The sequence below is a fragment of the Ambystoma mexicanum genome, chromosome 4q, assembly GCF_040938575.1.
Source record: "Ambystoma mexicanum isolate Mex_15411 chromosome 4q, UKY_AmexF1_1, whole genome shotgun sequence".
NCBI classification, from domain to species: Eukaryota; Metazoa; Chordata; class Amphibia; order Caudata; family Ambystomatidae; genus Ambystoma; species Ambystoma mexicanum.
The window spans coordinates 436171403-436195576 of NC_090928.1; the positions used below are offsets into that span (position 1 = coordinate 436171403).

The 24174-nt window shown below is 37.3% G+C and overlaps 7 non-coding genes across 7 annotated transcripts; all 7 read right to left on the reverse strand.

The window, feature by feature from the left end:
* Positions 1 to 220: 220 nt before the first annotated feature.
* Positions 221 to 292, reverse strand: TRNAC-GCA (transfer RNA cysteine (anticodon GCA)). Its single transcript has one exon. It is a non-coding gene; the product is annotated as a tRNA-Cys (tRNA).
* A 4338-nt stretch (positions 293 to 4630) lies between these two features.
* Positions 4631 to 4702, reverse strand: TRNAC-GCA (transfer RNA cysteine (anticodon GCA)). Its single transcript has one exon. It is a non-coding gene; the product is annotated as a tRNA-Cys (tRNA).
* Positions 4703 to 6537: 1835 nt separating this feature from the next.
* Positions 6538 to 6609, reverse strand: TRNAC-GCA (transfer RNA cysteine (anticodon GCA)). Its single transcript has one exon. It is a non-coding gene; the product is annotated as a tRNA-Cys (tRNA).
* Positions 6610 to 8437: 1828 nt separating this feature from the next.
* Positions 8438 to 8509, reverse strand: TRNAC-GCA (transfer RNA cysteine (anticodon GCA)). Its single transcript has one exon. It is a non-coding gene; the product is annotated as a tRNA-Cys (tRNA).
* Positions 8510 to 9386: 877 nt separating this feature from the next.
* TRNAC-GCA (transfer RNA cysteine (anticodon GCA)) lies at positions 9387 to 9458 on the reverse strand. Its single transcript has one exon. It is a non-coding gene; the product is annotated as a tRNA-Cys (tRNA).
* A 5276-nt stretch (positions 9459 to 14734) lies between these two features.
* Positions 14735 to 14806, reverse strand: TRNAC-GCA (transfer RNA cysteine (anticodon GCA)). The gene has a single exon. It is a non-coding gene; the product is annotated as a tRNA-Cys (tRNA).
* A 7513-nt stretch (positions 14807 to 22319) lies between these two features.
* TRNAC-GCA (transfer RNA cysteine (anticodon GCA)) lies at positions 22320 to 22391 on the reverse strand. The gene has a single exon. It is a non-coding gene; the product is annotated as a tRNA-Cys (tRNA).
* Between the last annotated feature and the right edge of the window lie 1783 nt (positions 22392 to 24174).

Consider the following 24174-nt stretch of genomic DNA (forward strand, 5'->3'; position numbering starts at 1 on the left):
CTGATAATATCACCAGTAGAACTTGGGTGAATGTAAAACACAGCTTGTATCACATGAAGAAATCCTAAACAGCTTAATGGTGTTTACCCTATGTTTCAGGAGATGATCAGGAGTATTTCAAATGTAGAAATGTGTTGCTCATTACATAAAATGCTAAAATTGTAAATGTTTTCTTCAATTTATTTAATTAAAAAAAATTCTACAGGTAAAACAGTGGACAAGGGGGCACCCAGATTTGAACTAGGGACCTCTTGATCTGCAGTCAAATGCTCTACCACTGAACTATACCCCCAGTTCTGAAATAGTCTCCTTTATTAATTCAGTAATATGTACAAAGTGGAAGCAACATGCAATCACCATCAAAGCAATGCATTTTTAGCCACCAAACCCTCCTTATAATTATAAGGGATACACAAGATGTCCTTTATCTGCCTTGGTAAAATACAGTGAGGTTTCCATTGCAAGAATTCATACATTTCGTATCACATGTAGATCTTGGAACATGGAAAAAAAACTTTTGTCAAATGCACAAATTCTGCAAAACGTAACTGCTTCTCTACTGCAGTTTGTTGATTTTATGCAAACAGCATAGTTAAACCCAATTGTTCATTGTTTTTTATATGAAATGATTATATATCCTATTGTTTCTTACAGTGCATTGGGTTGAAAAACATTTTAACAGGATCTATTGAAGAGGGTATATGGTTATGAAACAGGGACTTCTTGAACTGCACTCCTACGCTCTACCACTGACATAAACCCTTGAATGCTGAAAACTGCTCTTTTTTAAAAAGGTGATAAAGTGGGTGATTGTATGGAACTTGTAGAACTAATGACATCAGTGCACTTCTGGGAAGCTGTACAAATTAATACATTTCATTAAGGGCATATTATTGGTTTCCACCACAGTTTTATAACATTCATGTGCGCTTCCAATGGACTATTTCAAACTGATAATATCACCAGTAGAACTTGGGTGAATGTAATACACAGCTTGTATCATATGAAGAATTCCGAAACAGCTTAATGGTGTTTACCCTATGTTTCAGGAGATGATCAGGAGTATTTCAAATGTAGAAATGTGTTGCTTATTACATAAAATGCTAAGATTGTAAATGTTTTCTTCAATTTATTTAAAACAATATTTCTACAGGTACAACAGTTGGACTAGGGGGCACCCAGATTTGAATTAGGGACCTCTTGATCTGCAGTCAAATGCTCTACCACTGAGCTATAACCCCAATTCGATAATGTTCACCTTTATTTATTCAGTAATATGTACAAAGTGGAAGCAACATGCAATCACCATCAAAGCAATGCATCTTCAGCCACCAAACCCTCCTTATAAGTATAAGGGATACACAAGATGTCCTTTATCTGCCTTGGTAAAATACAGTGAGTTTCCATTGCAAGAATTCATACATTTCGTATCACATGTAGATCTTGGAACATGGAAAAAAAACTTTTGTCAAATGCACAAATTCTGCAAAACGTAACTGCTTCTCTACTGCAGTTTGTTGATTTTGTGCTAAGAGCATAGTTAAACCCAATTGTTCATTGTTTTCTTATATGAAATGATGATTTATCCTATTGTTTCTTACAGTGCATTGGGTTGAACAATATTTTAACAGGATCTATTGAAGAGGGTATATGGTTATGAAACAGGGACTTCTTGAACTGCACTCTTACCCTCTACCACTGACATAAACCCTTCAATGCTGAAAATTGCTCTTTTTTAAAAAGGTGATAGAGTGGGTGACTGTGTGGAACTTGTAGAACTAATGACATCAGTGCACTTCTGGTCAGCTGTACAAATTAATACATTTTATTAAGGGCATATTATTGGTTTCCACCACAGTTTTATAACATTCATAAGAGCTTCCAATGGACTATTTCAAACTGATAATATCACCAGTAGAACTTGGGTGAATGTAATACACAGCTTGTATCATACGAAGAAATCCGAAACAGCTTAATGGTGTTTACACTATGTTTCAGGAGATGATCAGGAGTATTTCAAATGTAGAAATATGTTGCTCATTACATAAAATGCTAAGATTGTAAATGTTTTCTTCAATTTATTTAAAAAAATATTTCTACAGGTACAACAATTGGACCAGGGGGCACCCATATTTGAACTAGGGACCTCTTGATCTGCAGTCAAATGCTCTACCACTGAACTATACCCCCAGTTCTGAAGTTTTCAACTTTTATAATTCAGTAATATGTACAAAGTGGAAGCAACATGCAATCACCATCAAAGCAATGCATTTTCAGCCACCAAACCCTCCTTATAACTATAGGGGTACACAAGATGTCCTTTATCTGCCTTGGTAAAATACAGTGAGGTTTCCATTGCAAGAATTCATACATTTCGTATCACATGTAGATCTTGGAACATGGAAAAAAAACTTTTGTCAAATGCACAAATTCTGCAAAACGTTGAAGTGGGAGAATGGAAGACCAGGCTCCCGTCCTTCACCTCTCGCGCTTGGCCTAGAGGGTCACGACCCAGACACCCGCCACGAGAAGAGTTTGTCCATTTACCAGATGACCAAATACCCTGGTATAGGAACATACGGATGTGTCCATCTGCCTGCCCAACATCCCGCACTGGCCATGCCGACACCTGCGGCGCGGACCAACTAGACTAAAATCTACACGTCGTTAGAGATGCCATGACGACCTAGACAACGGGAAGCACATCTGTGCAAATATACACATTGGACATTCCCACACCGATCTACACGAAGAATATACTCAGTGCTATGACGTAGGCGACAGGCATATTCACGGACGTGCATCTTTATTATTTTTACATAGGCTTTCAGAATGCAGAAACGCAAGACGCGTCATGAACTCATCTACAACGCTTGCTCACGCTTCTCTTGAAACCAGTTACCACCATAAGAACTATAATGAAGACACGATACTGGTCATGGAACTATATGCTGCTATAACTTAAAGCTCCCATGCACCAACCGGACCACTTATGCACCAGGCCCAAGTAGGCCTCAAACAAGAGCTCCCGTGGACATTAACAAAGCAAGAGTCTGGTTGCTGATCCTGCAGAATGGGCCCGGTGAAACAACCAGCCAAGGTCGCGATGTTGCAAACCCACATTCCAAGAACAAAGCATCAAAGGCATGATGTTGCAGCCTCGCACTCCGCGCATCAACGTTAAGGTCACACCTGCAAATTAAACCAGACACACAGTGGAAAAGCAATATTAAGTGTGCAGAATTCTGCCTCGAGCACGGTCCCTCCCCACGTGACCAAGCCGAACCTGACAAGATGCCAAAACCCAGGAGAGAAAAGGCGTCTGGATCCCTCGCTACGAGACACAGGCAGATACACTTGAAAGGCTCAATGGACATCTGCGACAGTGGGAGCGGTCAGCCTTCCAACTATGAATAAGTCCTCACATTGTCTGCACGTACCCATATTGAAACATTGTTGCAATCGCAGGTACACCGAGAGCTGGGAACAACGGTGGTCCCAGGCTGGGAAGCTCACGGGTGCACCAATCAGAACATGGGGCTCTTATCTCAGACGTCAGTGATATTAACCAATCCTCAGGAGTCTCCATGTAACAAGTTTCATGTATCTAATTGTAGGGACAACCCAGATATATCACCTGACTACCCTTTGTCCAGTAACATTGTCCTCTATATGTGCGCTATACTAACCCTACCACTCGAGCAACCAATTAAGAGTGGCGATAGGTTTTTTGTTAACTTTCTGAAGTGACGCGAATAGCGCGTCATAATGCAGTAAAAAGGGCCTGCGAGCCCCACGATTGTGTGTGTGTCAGGACGGACGCGTACGTTCCTCGACCTATCCCTGCCATTTTGTCTAATAAACAGCAGAGTCACCTTGCTCCTTGTGTGTGTCTCGCGCTCTGTCTCAACTGGGATACACGGGAGGAGTTGGGGCCTCCCTGCCTGGAGGTCTGCGGACGGCCCGGCCGACCCCGGCAGAATTTCCCCCCGACAACGTAACTGCTTCTCTATTGCAGTTTGTTGATTTTGTGCTAAGAGCATAGTTAAACCCAATTTTTCATTGTTTTTTATATGAAATGATGATATATCCTATTGTTTCTTACAGTGCATTGGGTTGAAAAACATTTTAACAGGATCTATTGAAGAGCGTATATGGTTATGAAACAGGGACTTCTGGAACTTCACTCCTACCCTCTACAACTGACATAAACCCTTGATTGCTGAAAACTGCTCTTTTTTAAAAAGGTGATAGAGTGGGTGACTGTATGGAACTTGTAGAACTAATGACATCAGTGCACTTCTGGTCAGCTGTACAAATTAATACATTTCATTAAGGGCATATTATTGGTTTCCACCACAGTTTTATAACATTCATATGAGCTTCCAATGGACTATTTCAAACTGATAATATCACCAGTAGAACTTGGGTGAATGTAATACACAGCTTGTATCATACGAAGAAATCCGAAACAGCTTAATGGTGTTTACCCTATGTTTCCGGAGATGATCAGGAGTATTTCAAATGTAGAAATGTGTTGCTCATTACATAAAATGCTAAGATTGTAAATGTTTTCTTCAATTTATTTAATTAATTAAAAAAATATTTCTACAGGTAAAACAGTTGGACAAGGGGGCACCCAGATTTGAACTAGGAACCTCTTGATCTGCAGTCAAATGCTCTACCACTGAGCTATACCCCCAGTTCTGAAATGTTCACCTTTATTTATTCAGTAATATGTACAAAGAGGAAGCAACATGCAATCACCATCAAAGCAATGCCTTTTCAGCCACCAAACCCTCCTTATAAGTATAAGGGGTACAAAAGATGTCCTTTATCTGCCTTCGTAAAATACATTGAGGTTTCCAGTGCAAGAATTCATACATTTCGTATCACATGTAGATCTTGGAACATGGAAAAAAAAAACTTTTGTCAAATGCACAAATTCTGCAAAACGTAACTGCTTCTCTACTGCAGTTTGTTGATTTTGTGCCAAGAGCATAGTTAAACCCAATTGTTCATTGTTTTTATATGAAATGATTATATATCCTATTGTTTCTTACAGTTCATTGGGTTGTAAAACATTTTAACAGGATCTATTGAAGAGGGTATATAGTTATGAAAGAGGGACTTCTTGAACTGCACTCCAACGCTCTACCACTGAGTTATACCCTTGAATGCTGAAAACAGCCCTTTTTTAAAAAGGTGATAGAGTGGGTGACTGTATGGAACTTGTAGAACTAATGGCATCAGTGCACTTCTGGTCAGCTGTACAAATTAATACATTTCATTAAGGGCATTTTATTGGTTTCCACCGCAGTTTTATAACATTCATATGAGCTTCCAATGGACTATTTCAAACTGATAATATCACCAGTTGAACTTGGGTAAATGTAATACACAGCTTGTATCATACGAAGAAATCCGAAACAGCTTAATGGTGATTACCCTATGTTTCAGGAGATGATCAGGAGTATTTCAAATGTAGAAATGTGTTGCTCATTACATAAAATGCTAAGATTGTAAATGTTTTCTTCAATTTATTTAATTAAAAAAATATTTCTACAGGTGCAACTGTTGGACCAGGGGGCACCCAGATTTGAACTGGGAACCTCTTGATCTACAGTCAAATGCTCTACCACTGAGCTATACCTGTACTTCTAAAATGTTCACCTTTATTAATTCAGTAATATGTACAAAGTGCAAGCAACATGCAATCGCCATCAAAGCAATGCATTTTCAGCCACCAAACCCTCCTTATAAGTATATGGGGTGCGAAGGATGTCCTTTATCTGCCTTGGTAAAATACAGTGAGGTTTCCATTGCAAGAATTCATACATTTCGTATCACATGTAGATCTTGGAACATGGAAAAATAACTTTTGTCAAATGCACAAATTCTGCAAAACGTAACTGCATCTCTACTGCAGTTTGTTGATTTTGTGCTGAGAGCATAGTTAAACCCAATTGTTCATTGTTTTTTATACAAAATGATGATATATCCTATTGTTTCTTACAGTGCATTGGGTTGAAAACATTTTAACAGGATCTATTGAAGAGGGTATATGGTTATGAAACAGGGACTTCTTGAACTGCACTCCTACGCTCTACCACTGACATAAACCCTTGAATGCTGAAAACTGCCCTTTTTAAAAAAAAGTGATAGAGTGGGTGACTGTATGGAACTTGTAGAACTAATGACATCAGTGCACTTCTGGGCAGTTGTACAAATTAATACATTTCATTAAGGGCATATTATTGGTTTCCACCACAGTTTTATAACATTCATATGCGCTTCCAATGGACTATTTCAAAATGATCATATCACCAGTAGAATTTGGGTGAATGTAATACACAGCTTGTATCATACGAAGAAATCCGAAACAGCTTAATGGTGTTTACACTATGTTTCAGGAGATGATCAGGAGTATTTCAAATGTAGAAATGTGTTGCTTATTACATAAAATGCTAAGATTGTAAATATTTTCTTCAATTTATTTAATTAAGAAAATATTTCTACACGTAAAACAGCTGGACAAGGGGGAACCCAGATTTGAACTAGGGATCTCTTGATTTGCAGTCAAATGCTCTACCACTGAGCTATACCCCCAGTTCTGAAATGTTCACCTTTATTTATTCAGTAATATGTACAAAGTGGAAGCAACATGCAATCACCATCAAAGCAATGCATTTTCAGCCACCAAACCCTCCTTATAAGTATAAGGGGTACAAAAGATGTCCTTTATCTGCCTTCGTAAAATACAGTGAGGTTTCCAGTGCAAGAATTCATACATTTCGTGTCACATGTAGATCTTGGAACATGGAAAAAAAAAGCTTTTGTCAAATGCACAAATTCTGCAAAACGTAGCTGCTTCTGTACTGAAGTTTGTTGATTTTGTGCTAAGAGCATAGTTAAACCCAATTGTTCATTGTTTTGTATAAGAAATGATGATATATCTTATAGTTTCTTACAGTGCACTGGGTTGAAAAACATTTTAACAGGATCTATTGAAGAGGGTATATGGTTATGAAACAGGGACTTCTTGAACTGCACTCCTACCCTCTACCACTGACATAAACCCTTGAATGCTGAAAACTGCCCTTTTTAAAAAAAAAGTGATAGAGTGGGTGACTGTATGGAACTTGTAGAACTAATGACATCAGTGCACTTCTGGTCAGCTGTACAAATTAATACATTTCATTAAGAGCATATTATTGGTTTCCACCACAGTTTTATAACATTCATATGCGCTTCCAATGGACTATTTCAAACTGATAATATCCCCAGTAGAACTTGGGTGAATGTAATACACAGCTTGTATCATACGAAGAAATCCGAAACAGCTTAATGGTGTTTACCCTATGTTTCAGGAGATGATCAGGAGTATTTCAAATGTAGAAATGTGTTGCTCATTACATAAAATGCTAAGATTGTAAATGTTTTCTTCAATTTATTTAATTAAAAAAATATTTCTACAGGTGCAACAGTTGGACCAGGGGGCACTCAGATTTGAACTAGGGACCTCTTGATCTGCAGTCAAATGCTCTACCACTGAGCTATACCCGCACTTCTAAAACGTTCACCTTTATTAATTCAGTAATATGTACAAAGTGCAAGCACCATGCAATCACCATCAAAGCAATGCATTTTCAGCCACCAAACCCTCCTTATGGGGTGCGAAGGATGTCCTTTATCTGCCTTGGTAAAATACAGTGAGGATTCCATTGCAAGAATTCATACATTTCGTATCACATGTAGATCTTGGAACATGGAAAAAAAACTTTTGTCAAATGCACAAATTCTGCAAAACGTAACTGCTTCTCTACTGCAGTTTGTTGATTTTGTGCTAAGAGCATAGTTAAACCCAATTGTTCATTGTTTTTTACACGAAATGATGATATATCCTATTGTTTCTTACAGTGCATTGGGTTGAAAAACATTTTAACGGGATCTATTGAAGAGGGTATATGGTTATGAAACAGGGACTTCTTGAACTGCACTCCTACGCTCTACCACTGACATAAACCCTTGAATGCTGAAAACTGCCCTTTTTAAAAAAAAGTGATAGAGTGGGTGACTGTATGGAACTTGTAGAACTAATGACATCAGTACCCTTCTGGTCAGCTGGACAAATTAATACATTTCATTAAGGGCATATTATTGGTTTCCACCACAGTTTTATCACGTTCATATGAGCTTCCAATGGACTATTTCAAACTGATAATATCACCAGTAGAACTTGGGTGAATGTAAAACACAGCTTGTATCACAAGAAGAAATCCTAAACAGCTTAATGGTGTTTACCCTATGTTTCAGGAGATGATCAGGAGTATTTCAAATGTAGAAATGTGTTGCTCATTACATAAAATGCTAAAATTGTAAATGTTTTCTTCAATTTATTTAATTAAAAAAAATTCTACAGGTAAAACAGTGGACAAGGGGGCACCCAGATTTGAACTAGGGACCTCTTGATCTGCAGTCAAATGCTCTACCACTGAACTATACCCCCAGTTCTGAAATAGTCTCCTTTATTAATTCAGTAATATGTACAAAGTGGAAGCAACATGCAATCACCATCAAAGCAATGCATTTTTAGCCACCAAACCCTCCTTATAATTATAAGGGATACACAAGATGTCCTTTATCTGCCTTGGTAAAATACAGTGAGGTTTCCATTGCAAGAATTCATACATTTCGTATCACATGTAGATCTTGGAACATGGAAAAAAAACTTTTGTCAAATGCACAAATTCTGCAAAACGTAACTGCTTCTCTACTGCAGTTTGTTGATTTTATGCAAACAGCATAGTTAAACCCAATTGTTCATTGTTTTTTATATGAAATGATTATATATCCTATTGTTTCTTACAGTGCATTGGGTTGAAAAACATTTTAACAGGATCTATTGAAGAGGGTATATGGTTATGAAACAGGGACTTCTTGAACTGCACTCCTACGCTCTACCACTGACATAAACCCTTGAATGCTGAAAACTGCTCTTTTTTAAAAAGGTGATAAAGTGGGTGATTGTATGGAACTTGTAGAACTAATGACATCAGTGCACTTCTGGGAAGCTGTACAAATTAATACATTTCATTAAGGGCATATTATTGGTTTCCACCACAGTTTTATAACATTCATGTGCGCTTCCAATGGACTATTTCAAACTGATAATATCACCAGTAGAACTTGGGTGAATGTAATACACAGCTTGTATCATATGAAGAATTCCGAAACAGCTTAATGGTGTTTACCCTATGTTTCAGGAGATGATCAGGAGTATTTCAAATGTAGAAATGTGTTGCTCATTACATAAAATGCTAAGATTGTAAATGTTTTCTTCAATTTATTTAAAACAATATTTCTACAGGTAAATCAGTTGGACTAGGGGGCACCCAGATTTGAACTAGGGACCTCTTGATCTGCAGTCAAATGCTCTACCACTGAGCTATAACCCCAATTCGATAATGTTCACCTTTATTTATTCAGTAATATGTACAAAGTGGAAGCAACATGCAATCACCATCAAAGCAATGCATCTTCAGCCACCAAACCCTCCTTATAAGTATAAGGGATACACAAGATGTCCTTTATCTGCCTTGGTAAAATACAGTGAGGTTTCCATTGCAAGAATTCATACATTTCGTATCACGTGTAGATCTTGGAACATGGAAAAAAAACTTTTGTCAAATGCACAAATTCTGCAAAACGTTGAAGTGGGAGAATGGAAGACCAGGCTCCCGTCCTTCACCTCTCGCGCTTGGCCTAGAGGGTCACGACCCAGACACCCGCCACGAGAAGAGTTTGTCCATTTACCAGATGACCAAATACCCTGGTATAGGAACATACGGATGTGTCCATCTGCCTGCCCAACATCCCGCACTGGCCATGCCGACACCTGCGGCGCGGACCAACTAGACTAAAATCTACACGTCGTTAGAGATGCCATGACGACCTAGACAACGGGAAGCACATCTGTGCAAATATACACATTGGACATTCCCACACCGATCTACACGAAGAATATACTCAGTGCTATGACGTAGGCGACAGGCATATTCACGGACGTGCATCTTTATTATTTTTACATAGGCTTTCAGAATGCAGAAACGCAAGACGCGTCATGAACTCATCTACAACGCTTGCTCACGCTTCTCTTGAAACCAGTTACCACCATAAGAACTATAATGAAGACACGATACTGGTCATGGAACTATATGCTGCTATAACTTAAAGCTCCCATGCACCAACCGGACCACTTATGCACCAGGCCCAAGTAGGCCTCAAACAAGAGCTCCCGTGGACATTAACAAAGCAAGAGTCTGGTTGCTGATCCTGCAGAATGGGCCCGGTGAAACAACCAGCCAAGGTTGCGATGTTGCAAACCCACATTCCAAGAACAAAGCATCAAAGGCATGATGTTGCAGCCTCGCACTCCGCGCATCAACGTTAAGGTCACACCTGCAAATTAAACCAGACACACAGTGGAAAAGCAATATTAAGTGTGCAGAATTCTGCCTCGAGCACGGTCCCTCCCCACGTGACCAAGCCGAACCTGACAAGATGCCAAAACCCAGGAGAGAAAAGGCGTCTGGATCCCTCGCTACGAGACACAGGCAGATACACTTGAAAGGCTCAATGGACATCTGCGACAGTGGGAGCGGTCAGCCTTCCAACTATGAATAAGTCCTCACATTGTCTGCACGTACCCATATTGAAACATTGTTGCAATCGCAGGTACACCGAGAGCTGGGAACAACGGTGGTCCCAGGCTGGGAAGCTCACGGGTGCACCAATCAGAACATGGGGCTCTTATCTCAGACGTCAGTGATATTAACCAATCCTCAGGAGTCTCCATGTAACAAGTTTCATGTATCTAATTGTAGGGACAACCCAGATATATCACCTGACTACCCTTTGTCCAGTAACATTGTCCTCTATATGTGCGCTATACTAACCCTACCACTCGAGCAACCAATTAAGAGTGGCGATAGGTTTTTTGTTAACTTTCTGAAGTGACGCGAATAGCGCGTCATAATGCAGTAAAAAGGGCCTGCGAGCCCCACGATTGTGTGTGTGTCAGGACGGACGCGTACGTTCCTCGACCCATCCCTGCCATTTTGTCTAATAAACAGCAGAGTCACCTTGCTCCTTGTGTGTGTCTCGCGCTCTGTCTCAACTGGGATACACGGGAGGAGTTGGGGCCTCCCTGCCTGGAGGTCTGCGGACGGCCCGGCCGACCCCGGCAGAATTTCCCCCCGACAACGTAACTGCTTCTCTATTGCAGTTTGTTGATTTTGTGCTAAGAGCATAGTTAAACCCAATTTTTCATTGTTTTTTATATGAAATGATGATATATCCTATTGTTTCTTACAGTGCATTGGGTTGAAAAACATTTTAACAGGATCTATTGAAGAGCGTATATGGTTATGAAACAGGGACTTCTGGAACTTCACTCCTACCCTCTACAACTGACATAAACCCTTGATTGCTGAAAACTGCTCTTTTTTAAAAAGGTGATAGAGTGGGTGACTGTATGGAACTTGTAGAACTAATGACATCAGTGCACTTCTGGTCAGCTGTACAAATTAATACATTTCATTAAGGGCATATTATTGGTTTCCACCACAGTTTTATAACATTCATATGAGCTTCCAATGGACTATTTCAAACTGATAATATCACCAGTAGAACTTGGGTGAATGTAATACACAGCTTGTATCATATGAAGAAATCCGAAACAGCTTAATGGTGTTTACCCTATGTTTCCAGAGATGATCAGGAGTATTTCAAATGTAGAAATGTGTTGCTCATTACATAAAATGCTATGATTGTAAATGTTTTCTTCAATTTATTTAAGAAAATATTTCTACAGGTAAAACAGTTGGACAAGGGGGCACCCAGATTTGAACTAGGGATCTCTGCAGTCAAAATGCTCTACCACTGAGCTATACCCACACTTCTAAAATGTTCACCTTTATTAATTCAGTAATATGTACAAAGTGCAAGCAACATGCAATCACCATCAAAGCAATGCATTTTCAGCCACCAAACCCTCCTTATAAGTATATGGGGTGCGAAGGATGTCCTTTATCTGCCTTGGTTAAATACAGTGAGGTTTCCATTGCAAGAATTCATACATTTCGTATAACATGTAGATCTTAGAACATGGAAAAAAACGTTTGTCAAATGCACAAATTCTGCAAAACGTAACTGCTTCTCTACTGCAGTTTGTTGATTTTGTGCTAAGAGCGTAGTTAAACCCAATTGTTCATTGTTTTTTATATGAAATGATGATATATCCTATTGTTTCTTACAGTGCATTGGGTTGAAAAATATTTAAACAGGATCTATTGAAGAGGGTATATGGTTATGAAACAGGGACTTCTTGAACTGCACTCCTACCCTCTACCACTGACATAAACCCTTGAATGCTGAAAACTGCTCTTTTTTAAAAAGGTGATAGAGTGGGTGACTGTATGGAACTTGTAGAACTAATGACATCAGTGCACTTCTGGTCAGCTGTACAAATTAATACATTTCATTAAGGGCATATTATTGGTTTCCACCACAGTTTTATAACATTCATATGCGCTTCCAATGGACTATTTCAAACTGATAATATCACCAGTAGAACTTGGGTGAATGTAATACACAGCTTGTATCATATGAAGAATTCCGAAACAGCTTAATGGTGTTTAACCTATGTTTCCGGAGATGATCAGGAGTATTTCAAATGTAGAAATGTGTTGCTCATTACATAAAATGCTAAGATTGTAAATGTTTTCTTCAATTTATTTAATTAAAAAAACATTTCTACAGGTAAGACAGTGGACAAGGGGGGACCCAGATTTTAACTAGGGACCTCTTGATCTGCAGTCAAATGCTCTACCACTGAACTATACCCCCAGTTCTGAAATGTTCTCCTTTATTAATTCAGTAATATGTACAAAGTGGAAGCAACATGCAATCACCATCAAAGCAATGCATTTTCAGCCACCAAACCCTCCTTATAACTATAAGGGATACACAAGATGTCCTTTATCTGCCTTGGTAAAATACAGTGAGGTTTCCATTGCAAGAATTCATACATTTCGTATCACATGTAGATCTTGGAACATGGAAAAAAAACTTTTGTCAAATGCACAAATTCTGCAAAACGTAACTGCTTCTCTACTGCAGTTTGTTGATTTTGTGCTAACAGCATAGTTAAACCCAATTGTTCATTGTTTTTTATATGAAATGATTATATATCCTATTGTTTCTTACAGTGCATTGGGTTGAAAAACATTTTAACAGGATCTATTGAAGAGGGTATATGGTTATGAAACAGGGACTTCTTGAACTGCACTCCTACGCTCTACCACTGACATAAACCCTTGAATGCTGAAAACTGCTCTTTTTTAAAAAGGTGATAGAGTGGGTGATTGTATGGAACTTGTAGAACTAATGACATCAGTGCACTTCTGGGAAGCTGTACAAATTAATACATTTCATTAAGGGCATATTATTGGTTTCCACCACAGTTTTATAACATTCATATGCGCTTCCAATGGACTATTTCAAACTGATAATATCACCAGTAGAACTTGGGTGAATGTAATACACAGCTTGTATCATATGAAGAATTCCGAAACAGCTTAATGGTGTTTACCCTATGTTTCAGGAGATGATCAGGAGTATTTCAAATGTAGAAATGTGTTGCTCATTACATAAAATGCTAAGATTTTAAATGTTTTCTTCAATTTATTTAAAACAATATTTCTACAGGTACAACAGTTGGACTAGGGGGCACCCAGATTTGAATTAGGGACCTCTTGATCTGCAGTCAAATGCTCTAACACTGAGCTATACCCCCAAATCGATAATGTTCACCTTTATTTATTCAGTAATATGTACAAAGTGGAAGCAACATGCAATCACCATCAAAGCAATGCATTTTCAGCCACCAAACCCTCCTTATAAGTATAAGAGATAGACAAGATGTCCTTTATCTGCCTTGGTAAAATACAGTGAGTTTCCATTGCAAGAATTCATACATTTCGTATCACATGTAGATCTTGGAACATGGAAAAAAAACTTTTGTCAAATGCACAAATTCTGCAAAACGTAACTGCTTCTCTACTGCAGTTTGTTGATTTTGTGCTAAGAGCATAGTTAAACCCAATTGTTCATTGTTTTTTATATGAAATGATGATTTATCCTATTGTTTCTTACAGTGCATTGGGTTGAAAAATATTTTAACAGGATCTATTGAAGAGGTTATATGGTTATGAAACCGGGACTTCTTGAACTGCACTCCTACCCTCTACCACTGACATAAACCCTTGAATGCTGAAAACTGCTCTTTTTTAAAAAGGTGATAGAGTGGGTAACTGTATGGAACTTGTAGAACTAATGACATCATTGCACTTCTGGTCAGCTGTACAAATTAATACATTTCATTAAGGGCATATTATTGGTTTCCACCACAGTTTTATAACATTCATATGAGCTTCCAATGGACTATTTCAAACTGATAATATCACCAGTAGAACTTGGGTGAATGTAATACACAGCTTGTATCATATGAAGAAATCTGAAACAGCTTAATGGTGTTTACATTATGTTTCAGGAGATGATCAGGAGTATTTCAAATGTAGAAATATGTTGCTCATTACATAAAATGCCAAGATTGTAAATGTTTTCTTCAATTTATTTAAAAAAATATTTCTACAGGTACAACAGTTGGACCAGGGGGCACCCAGATTTGAACTAGGGACCTCTTGATCTGCAGTCAAATGCTCTACCACTGAACTATACCCCCAGTTCTGAAGTTTTCTACTTTATTAATTCAGTAATATGTACAAAGTGGAAGCAACATGCAGTCACCATCAAAGCAATGCATTTTCAGCCACCAAACCCTCCTTATAACTATAAGGGGTACACAAGATGTCCTTTGTCTGCATTGGTAAAATACAGTGAGGTTTCCATTGCAAGAATTCATACATTTCGTATAACATGTAGATCTTGGAACATGGAAAAAAAACGTTTGTCAAATGCACAAATTCTGCAAAACGAAACTGCTTCTCTATTGCAGTTTGTTGATTTTGTGCTAAGAGCATAGTTAAACCCGATTTTTCATTGTTTTTTATATGAAATGATGATATATCCTATTGTTTCTTACAGTGCATTGGGTTGAAAAACATTTTAACAGGATCTACTGAAGAGCGTATATGGTTATGAAACAGGGACTTCTGGAACTGCACTCCTACCCTCTACAACTGACATAAACCCTTGAATGCTGAAAACTGCTCTTTTTTAAAAAGGTGATAGAGTGGGTGACTGTATGGAACTTGCAGAACTAATGACATCAGTGCACTTCTGGTCAGCTGTACAAATTAATACATTTCATTAAGGGCATATTATTGGTTTCCACCACAGTTTTATAACATTCATATGAGCTTCCAATGGACTATTTCAAACTGATAATATCACCAGTAAAACTTGGGTGAATGTCATACACAGCTTGTATCATATGAAGAAATCCGAAACAGCTTAATGGTGTTTACCCTATGTTTCAGGAGATGATCAGGAGTATTTCAAATGTAGAAATGTGTTGCTCATTACATAAAATGCTAAAATTGTAAATGTTTTCTTCAATTTATTTAATTAAAAAAAAAATTCTACAGGTAAAACAGTGGACAAGGGGGCACCCAGATTTGAACTAGGGACCTCTTGATCTGCCGTCAAATGCTCTACCAATGAACTATACCCCCAGTTCTGAAATGTTCTCCTTTATTAATTCAGTAATATGTACAAAGTGGAAGCAACATGCAATCACCATCAAAGCAAAGCATTTTCAGCCACCAAACCCTCCTTATAGGTATATGGGGTGCGAAGGATGTCCTTTATCTGCCTTGGTAAAATACATTGAGGTTTCCATTGCAAGAATTCATACATTTCGTATCACATGTAGATCTTGGAACATGGAAAAAAAAAACTTTTGTCAAATGCACAAATTCTGCAAAACGTAACTCCTTTTCTACTGCAGTTTGTTGATTTTGTGCTAAGAGCATAGTTAAACCCAATTGTTCATTGTTTTTTATATGAAATGATTATATATCCTATTGTTTCTTACAGTGCATTGGGTTGAAAAACATTTTAACAGGATCTATTGAAGAGGGAATATGGTTATGAAACAGGGACTTCTTGAACTGCACTCCTACGCTCTACCAATGACATAAACCCTTGAATGCTGAAAACTGCCCTTTTTAAAAAAAAGTGATAGAGTGGGTGACTGTATGGAACTTGTACAACTAATGACATCAGTGCACTTCTGGGAAGCTGTACAAATTAATACATTTCATTAAGGGCATATTATTGGTTTCCACCACAGTTTTATAACATTCATATGTGCTTCCAATGGACTATTTCAAACTGATAATATCACCAGTAGAACTTGGGTGAATGTAATATACAGCTTGTATCATACGAAGAAATCCGAAACAGCTTAATGGTGTTTACCCTATGTTTCCAGAGATGATCAGGAGTATTTCAAATGTAGAAATGTGTTGCTCATTACATAAAATGCTAAGATTGTAAATGTTTTCTTCAATTTATTTAAGAAAATATTTCTACTGGTAAAACAGTTGGACAAGGGGGCACCCAGATTTGAAAAAGGGATCTCTGCAGTCAAATGCTCTACCACTGAGCTGTACCCCCAGTTCTGAAATGTTCACCTTTATTTATTCAGTAATATGTACAAAGTGGAAGCAACATGCAATCACCATCAAAGCAATGCATTTTCAGCCACCAAACCCTCCTTATAAGTATAAGGGGTACAAAAGATGTCCTTTATCTGCCTTCGTAAAATACAGTGAGGTTTCCAGTGCAAGAATTCATACATTTCGTATCACATGTAGATCTTGGAACATGGAAAAAAAAACTTTTGTCAAATGCACAAATTCTGCAAAACGTAACTGCTTCTCTACTGCAGTTTGTTGATTTTGTGCTAAGAGCATAGTTAAACCCAATTGTTCATTGTTTTGTATATGAAATGATGATATATTTTATTGTTTCTTACAGTGCATTGGGTTGAAAAACATTTTAACAGGATCTATTGAAGAGGGTATATGGTTATGAAACAGGGACTTCTTGAACTGCACTCCTACCCTCTACCACTGACATAAACCCTTGAATGCTGAAAACTGCCCGTTTTTAAAAAAAAGTGATAGAGTGGGTGACTGTATGGAACTTGTAGAAGTAATGACATCAGTGCACTTCTGGTCAGCTGTACAAATTAATACATTTCATTAAGGGCATATTATTGGTTTCCATCAAAGTTTTATAACATTCATATGAGCTTCCAATGGACTATTTCAAACTGATAATATCACCAGTAGAACTTGGGTGAATGTAATACACAGCTTGTATCATACGAAGGAATCCGAAACAGCTTAATGGTGTTTACCCTATGTTTCAGGAGATGATCAGGAGTATTTCAAATGTAGAAATGTGTTGCTCATTACATAAAATGCTAAGATTGTAAATGTTTTCTTCAATTTATTTAAAAAAATATTTCTACAGGTGCAACAGGTGGACCAGGGGGCACTCAGATTTGAACTAGAGACCTCTTGATCTGCAGTCAAATGCTCTACCACTGAGCTATACCCGCACATCTAAAATGTTCACCTTTATTAATTCAGTAATATGTACAAAGTGCAAGCAACATGCAATCACCATCAAAGCAATGCATTTTCAGCCACCAAACCCTCCTTATAAGTATATGGGGTGCGAAGGATGTCCTTTATCTGCCTTGGTAAAATACAGTGAGGTTTCCATTGCAAGAATTCATACATTTCGTATCACATGTAGATCTTGGAACATGGAAAAAAAACTTTTGTCAAATGCACAAATTCTGCAAAACGTAACTGCTTCTCTACTGCAGTTTGTTGATTGTGTGCTAAGAGCATAGTTAAACCCAATTGTTCATTGTTTTTTACACAAAATGATGATATTTCCTATTGTTTCTTACAGTGCATTGGGTTGAAAAACATTTTAACAGGATCTATTGAAGAGGGTATATGGTTATGAAACAGGGACTTCTTGAACTGCACTCCTACGCTCTACCACTGACATGAACCGTTGAATGCTGAAAACTGCCCTTTTTAAAAGAAGTGATAGAGTGTGTGACTGTATGGAACTTGTAGAACTAATGACATCAGTACACTTCTGGTCAGCTGGACAAATTAATACATTTCATTAAGGGCATATTATTGGTTTCCACCACAGTTTTATAACATTCATATGCGCTTCCAATGGACTATTTCAAACTGATAATATCAGCAGTAGAACTTGGGTGAATGTAATACACAGCTTGTATCATACGAAGAAATCCGAAACAGCTTAATGGTGTTTACACTATGTTTCAGGAGATGATCAGGAGTATTTCAAATGTAGAAATGTGTTGCTCATTACATAAAATGCTAAGATTGTAAATGTTTTCTTCAATTTATTTAATAAAAAAAGAATTCTACAGGTAAAACAGTTGAACAAGGGGCACCCAGATTTGAACTAGGGACCTCTTGATCTGCAGTCAAATGCTCTACCAATGAACTATACCCCCAGTTCTGAAAAGTTCTCCTTTATTAATTCAGTAATATGTACAAAGTGGAAGCAACATGCAATCACCTTCAAAGCAAAGCATTTTCAGCCACCAAACCCTCCTTATAGGTATATGGGGTGCGAAGGATGTCCTTTATCTGCCTTGGTAAAATACATTGAGGTTTCCATTGCAAGAATTCATACATTTCGTATCACATGTAGATCTTGGAACATGGAAAAAAAACTTTTGTCAAATGCACAAATTCTGCAAAACGTAACTCCTTCTCTACTGCAGTTTGTTGATTTTGTGCTAAGAGCATAGTTAAACATAATTGTTCATTGTTTTTTATATGAAATGATTATATATCCTATTGTTTCTTACAGTGCATTGGGTTGAAAAACATTTTAACAGGATCTATTGAAGAGGGCATATGGTTATGAAACAGGGACTTCTTGAACTGCACTCCTACGCTCTACCAATGACATAAACCCTTGAATGCTGAAAACTGCCCTTTTTAAAAAAAGTGATAGAGTGGGTGACTGTATGGAACTTGTACAACTAATGACATCAGTGCACTTCTGGGAAGCTGTACAAATTAATACATTTCATTAAGGGCATATTATTGGTTTCCACCACAGTTTTATAACATTCATATGCGCTTCCAATGGACTATTTCAAACTGATAATATCACCAGTAGAACTTGGGTGAATGTAATATACAGCTTGTATCATACGCAGAAATCCGAAACAGCTTAATGGTGTTTGCCCTATGTTTCCAGAGATGATCAGGAGTATTTCAAATGTAGAAATGTGTTGCTCATTACATAAAATGCTAAGATTGTAAATGTTTTCTTCAATTTATTTAAGAAAATATTTCTACTGGTAAAACAGTTGGACAAGGGAGCACCCAGATTTGAACAAGGGATCTCTGCAGTCAAATGCTCTACCACTGAACTATACCCCCAGTTCTGAAATGTTCACCTTTATTTATTCAGTAATATGTACAAAGTGGAAGCAACATGCAATCACCATCAAAGCAATGCATTTTCAGCCACCAAACCCTCCTTATAAGTATAAGGGGTACAAAATATGTCCTTTATCTGCCTTCGTAAAATACAGTGAGGTTTCCAGTGCAAGAATTCATACATTTCGTATCACATGTAGATCTTGGAACATGGAAAAAAAACTTTTGTCAAATGCACAAATTCTGCAAAACGTAACTGCTTCTCTACTGCAGTTTGTTGATTTTGTGCTAAGAGCATAGTTAAACCCAATTGTTCATTGTTTTTTATATGAAATGATGATTTATCCTATTGTTTCTTACAGTGCATTGGGTTGAAAAATATTTTAACAGGATCTATTGAAGAGGTTATATGGTTATGAAACAGGGACTTCTTGAACTGCACTCCTATGCTCTACCACTGACATAAACCCTTGAATGCTGAAAACTGCTCTTTTTTAAAAAGGTGATAGAGTGGGTGACTGTGTGGAACTTGTAGAACTAATGACATCAGTGCACTTCTGGTCAGCTGTACAAATTAATACATTTTATTAAGGGCATATTATTGGTTTCCACCACAGTTTTATAACATTCATATGCGCTTCCAATGGACTATTTCAAACTGATAATATCACCAGTAGAACTTGGGTGAATGTAATACACAGCTTGTATCATACGAAGAAATCCGAAACAGCTTAATGGTGTTTACCCTATGTTTCAGGAGATGATCAGGAGTATTTCAAATGTAGAAATGTGTTGCTCATTACATAAAATGCTAAGATTGTAAATGTTTTCTTCAATTTATTTAATTAAAAAAACATTTCTACAGGTAAAACAGTGGACAAGGGGGGACCCAGATTTTAACTAGGGACCTCTTGATCTGCAGTCAAATGCTCTACCACTGAACTATACCCCCAGTTCTGAAATGTTCTCCTTTATTAATATGTACAAAGTGGAAGCAACATGCAATCACCATCAAAGCAATGCATTTTCAGCCACCAAACCCTCCTTATAACTATAAGGGATACACAAGATGTCCTTTATCTGCCTTGGTAAAATACAGTGAGGTTTCCATTGCAAGAATTCATACATTTCGTATCACATGTAGATCTTGGAACATGGAAAAAAAACTTTTGTCAAATGCACAAATTCTGCAAAACGTAACTGCTTCTCTACTGCAGTTTGTTGATTTTGTGCTAACAGCATAGTTAAACCCAATTGTTCATTGTTTTTTATATGAAATGATTATATATCCTATTGTTTCTTACAGTGCATTGGGTTGAAAAACATTTTAACAGGATCTATTGAAGAGGGTATATGGTTATGAAACAGGGACTTCTTGAACTGCACTCCTACGCTCTACCACTGACATAAACCCTTGAATGCTGAAAACTGCTCTTTTTTAAAAAGGTGATAGAGTGGGTGATTGTATGGAACTTGTAGAACTAATGACATCAGTGCACTTCTGGGAAGCTGTACAAATTAATACATTTCATTAAGGGCATATTATTGGTTTCCACCACAGTTTTATAACATTCATATGCGCTTCCAATGGACTATTTCAAACTGATAATATCACCAGTAGAACTTGGGTGAATGTAATACACAGCTTGTATCATATGAAGAATTCCGAAACAGCTTAATGGTGTTTACCCTATGTTTCAGGAGATGATCAGGAGTATTTCAAATGTAGAAATGTGTTGCTCATTACATAAAATGCTAAGATTTTAAATGTTTTCTTCAATTTATTTAAAACAATATTTCTACAGGTACAACAGTTGGACTAGGGGGCACCCAGATTTGAATTAGGGACCTCTTGATCTGCAGTCAAATGCTCTAACACTGAGCTATACCCCCAATTCGATAATGTTCACCTTTATTTATTCAGTAATATGTACAAAGTGGAAGCAACATGCAATCACCATCAAAGCAATGCATTTTCAGCCACCAAACCCTCCTTATAAGTATAAGAGATAGACAAGATGTCCTTTATCTGCCTTGGTAAAATACAGTGAGTTTCCATTGCAAGAATTCATACATTTCGTATCACATGTAGATCTTGGAACATGGAAAAAAAACTTTTGTCAAATGCACAAATTCTGCAAAACGTAACTGCTTCTCTACTGCAGTTTGTTGATTTTGTGCTAAGAGCATAGTTAAAACCAATTGTTCATTGTTTTTTATATGAAATGATGATTTATCCTATTGTTTCTTACAGTGCATTGGGTTGAAAAATATTTTAACAGGATCTATTGAAGAGGTTATATGGTTATGAAACCGGGACTTCTTGAACTGCACTCCTACCCTCTACCACTGACATAAACCCTTGAATGCTGAAAACTGCTCTTTTTTAAAAAGGTGATAGAGTGGGTGACTGTGTGGAACTTGTAGAACTAATGACATCAGTGCACTTCTGGTCAGCTGTACAAATTAATACATTTTATTAAGGGCATATTATTGGTTTCCACCACAGTTTTATAACATTCATATGAGCTTCCAATGGACTATTTCAAACTGATAATATCACCAGTAGAACTTGGGTGAATGTAATACACAGCTTGTATCATATGAAGAAATCTGAAACAGCTTAATGGTGTTTACATTATGTTTCAGGAGATGATCAGGAGTATTTCAAATGTAGAAATATGTTGCTCATTACATAAAATGCTAAGATTGTAAATGTTTTCTTCAATTTATTTAAAAAAATATTTCTACAGGTACAACAGTTGGACCAGGGGGCACCCAGATTTGAACTAGGGACCTCTTGATCTGCAGTCAAATGCTCTACCACTGAACTATACCCCCAGTTCTGAAGTTTTCTACTTTATTAATTCAGTAATATGTACAAAGTGGAAGCAACATGCAGTCACCATCAAAGCAATGCATTTTCAGCCACCAAACCCTCCTTATAACTATAAGGGGTACACAAGATGTCCTTTGTCTGCATTGGTAAAATACAGTGAGGTTTCCATTGCAAGAATTCATACATTTCGTATAACATGTAGATCTTGGAACATGGAAAAAAAACGTTTGTCAAATGCACAAATTCTGCAAAATGAAACTGCTTCTCTATTGCAGTTTGTTGATTTTGTGCTAAGAGCATAGTTAAACCCGATTTTTCATTGTTTTTTATATGAAATGATGATATATCCTATTGTTTCTTACAGTGCATTGGGTTGAAAAACATTTTAACAGGATCTACTGAAGAGCGTATATGGTTATGAAACAGGGACTTCTGGAACTGCACTCCTACCCTCTACAACTGACATAAACCCTTGAATGCTGAAAACTGCTCTTTTTTAAAAAGGTGATAGAGTGGGTGACTGTATGGAACTTGTAGAACTAATGACATCAGTGCACTTCTGGTCAGCTGTACAAATTAATACATTTCATTAAGGGCATATTATTGGTTTCCACCACAGTTTTATAACATTCATATGAGCTTCCAATGGACTATTTCAAACTGATAATATCACCAGTAGAACTTGGGTGAATGTCATACACAGCTTGTATCATATGAAGAAATCCGAAACAGCTTAATGGTGTTTACCCTATGTTTCAGGAGATGATCAGGAGTATTTCAAATGTAGAAATGTGTTGCTCATTACATAAAATGCTAAAATTGTAAATGTTTTCTTCAATTTATTTAATTAAAAAAAAATTTCTACAGGTAAAACAGTGGACAAGGGGGCACCCAGATTTGAACTAGGGACCTCTTGATCTGCCGTCAAATGCTCTACCAATGAACTATACCCCCAGTTCTGAAATGTTCTCCTTTATTAATTCAGTAATATGTACAAAGTGGAAGCAACATGCAATCACCATCAAAGCAAAGCATTTTCAGCCACCAAACCCTCCTTATAGGTATATGGGGTGCGAAGGATGTCCTTTATCTGCCTTGGTAAAATACATTGAGGTTTCCATTGCAAGAATTCATACATTTCGTATCACATGTAGATCTTGGAACATGGAAAAAAAAAACTTTTGTCAAATGCACAAATTCTGCAAAACGTAACTCCTTTTCTACTGCAGTTTGTTGATTTTGTGCTAAGAGCATAGTTAAACCCAATTGTTCATTGTTTTTTATATGAAATGATTATATATCCTATTGTTTCTTACAGTGCATTGGGTTGAAAAACATTTTAACAGGATCTATTGAAGAGGGAATATGGTTATGAAACAGGGACTTCTTGAACTGCACTCCTACGCTCTACCAATGACATAAACCCTTGAATGCTGAAAACTGCCCTTTTTAAAAAAAAGTGATAGAGTGGGTGACTGTATGGAACTTGTACAACTAATGACATCAGTGCACTTCTGGGAAGCTGTACAAATTAATACATTACATTAAGGGCATATTATTGGTTTCCACCACAGTTTTATAACATTCATATGTGCTTCCAATGGACTATTTCAAACTGATAATATCACCAGTAGAACTTGGGTGAATGTAATATACAGCTTGTATCATACGAAGAAATCCGAAACAGCTTAATGGTGTTTACCCTATGTTTCCAGAGATGATAAGGAGTATTTCAAATGTAGAAATGTGTTGCTCATTACATAAAATGCTAAGATTGTAAATGTT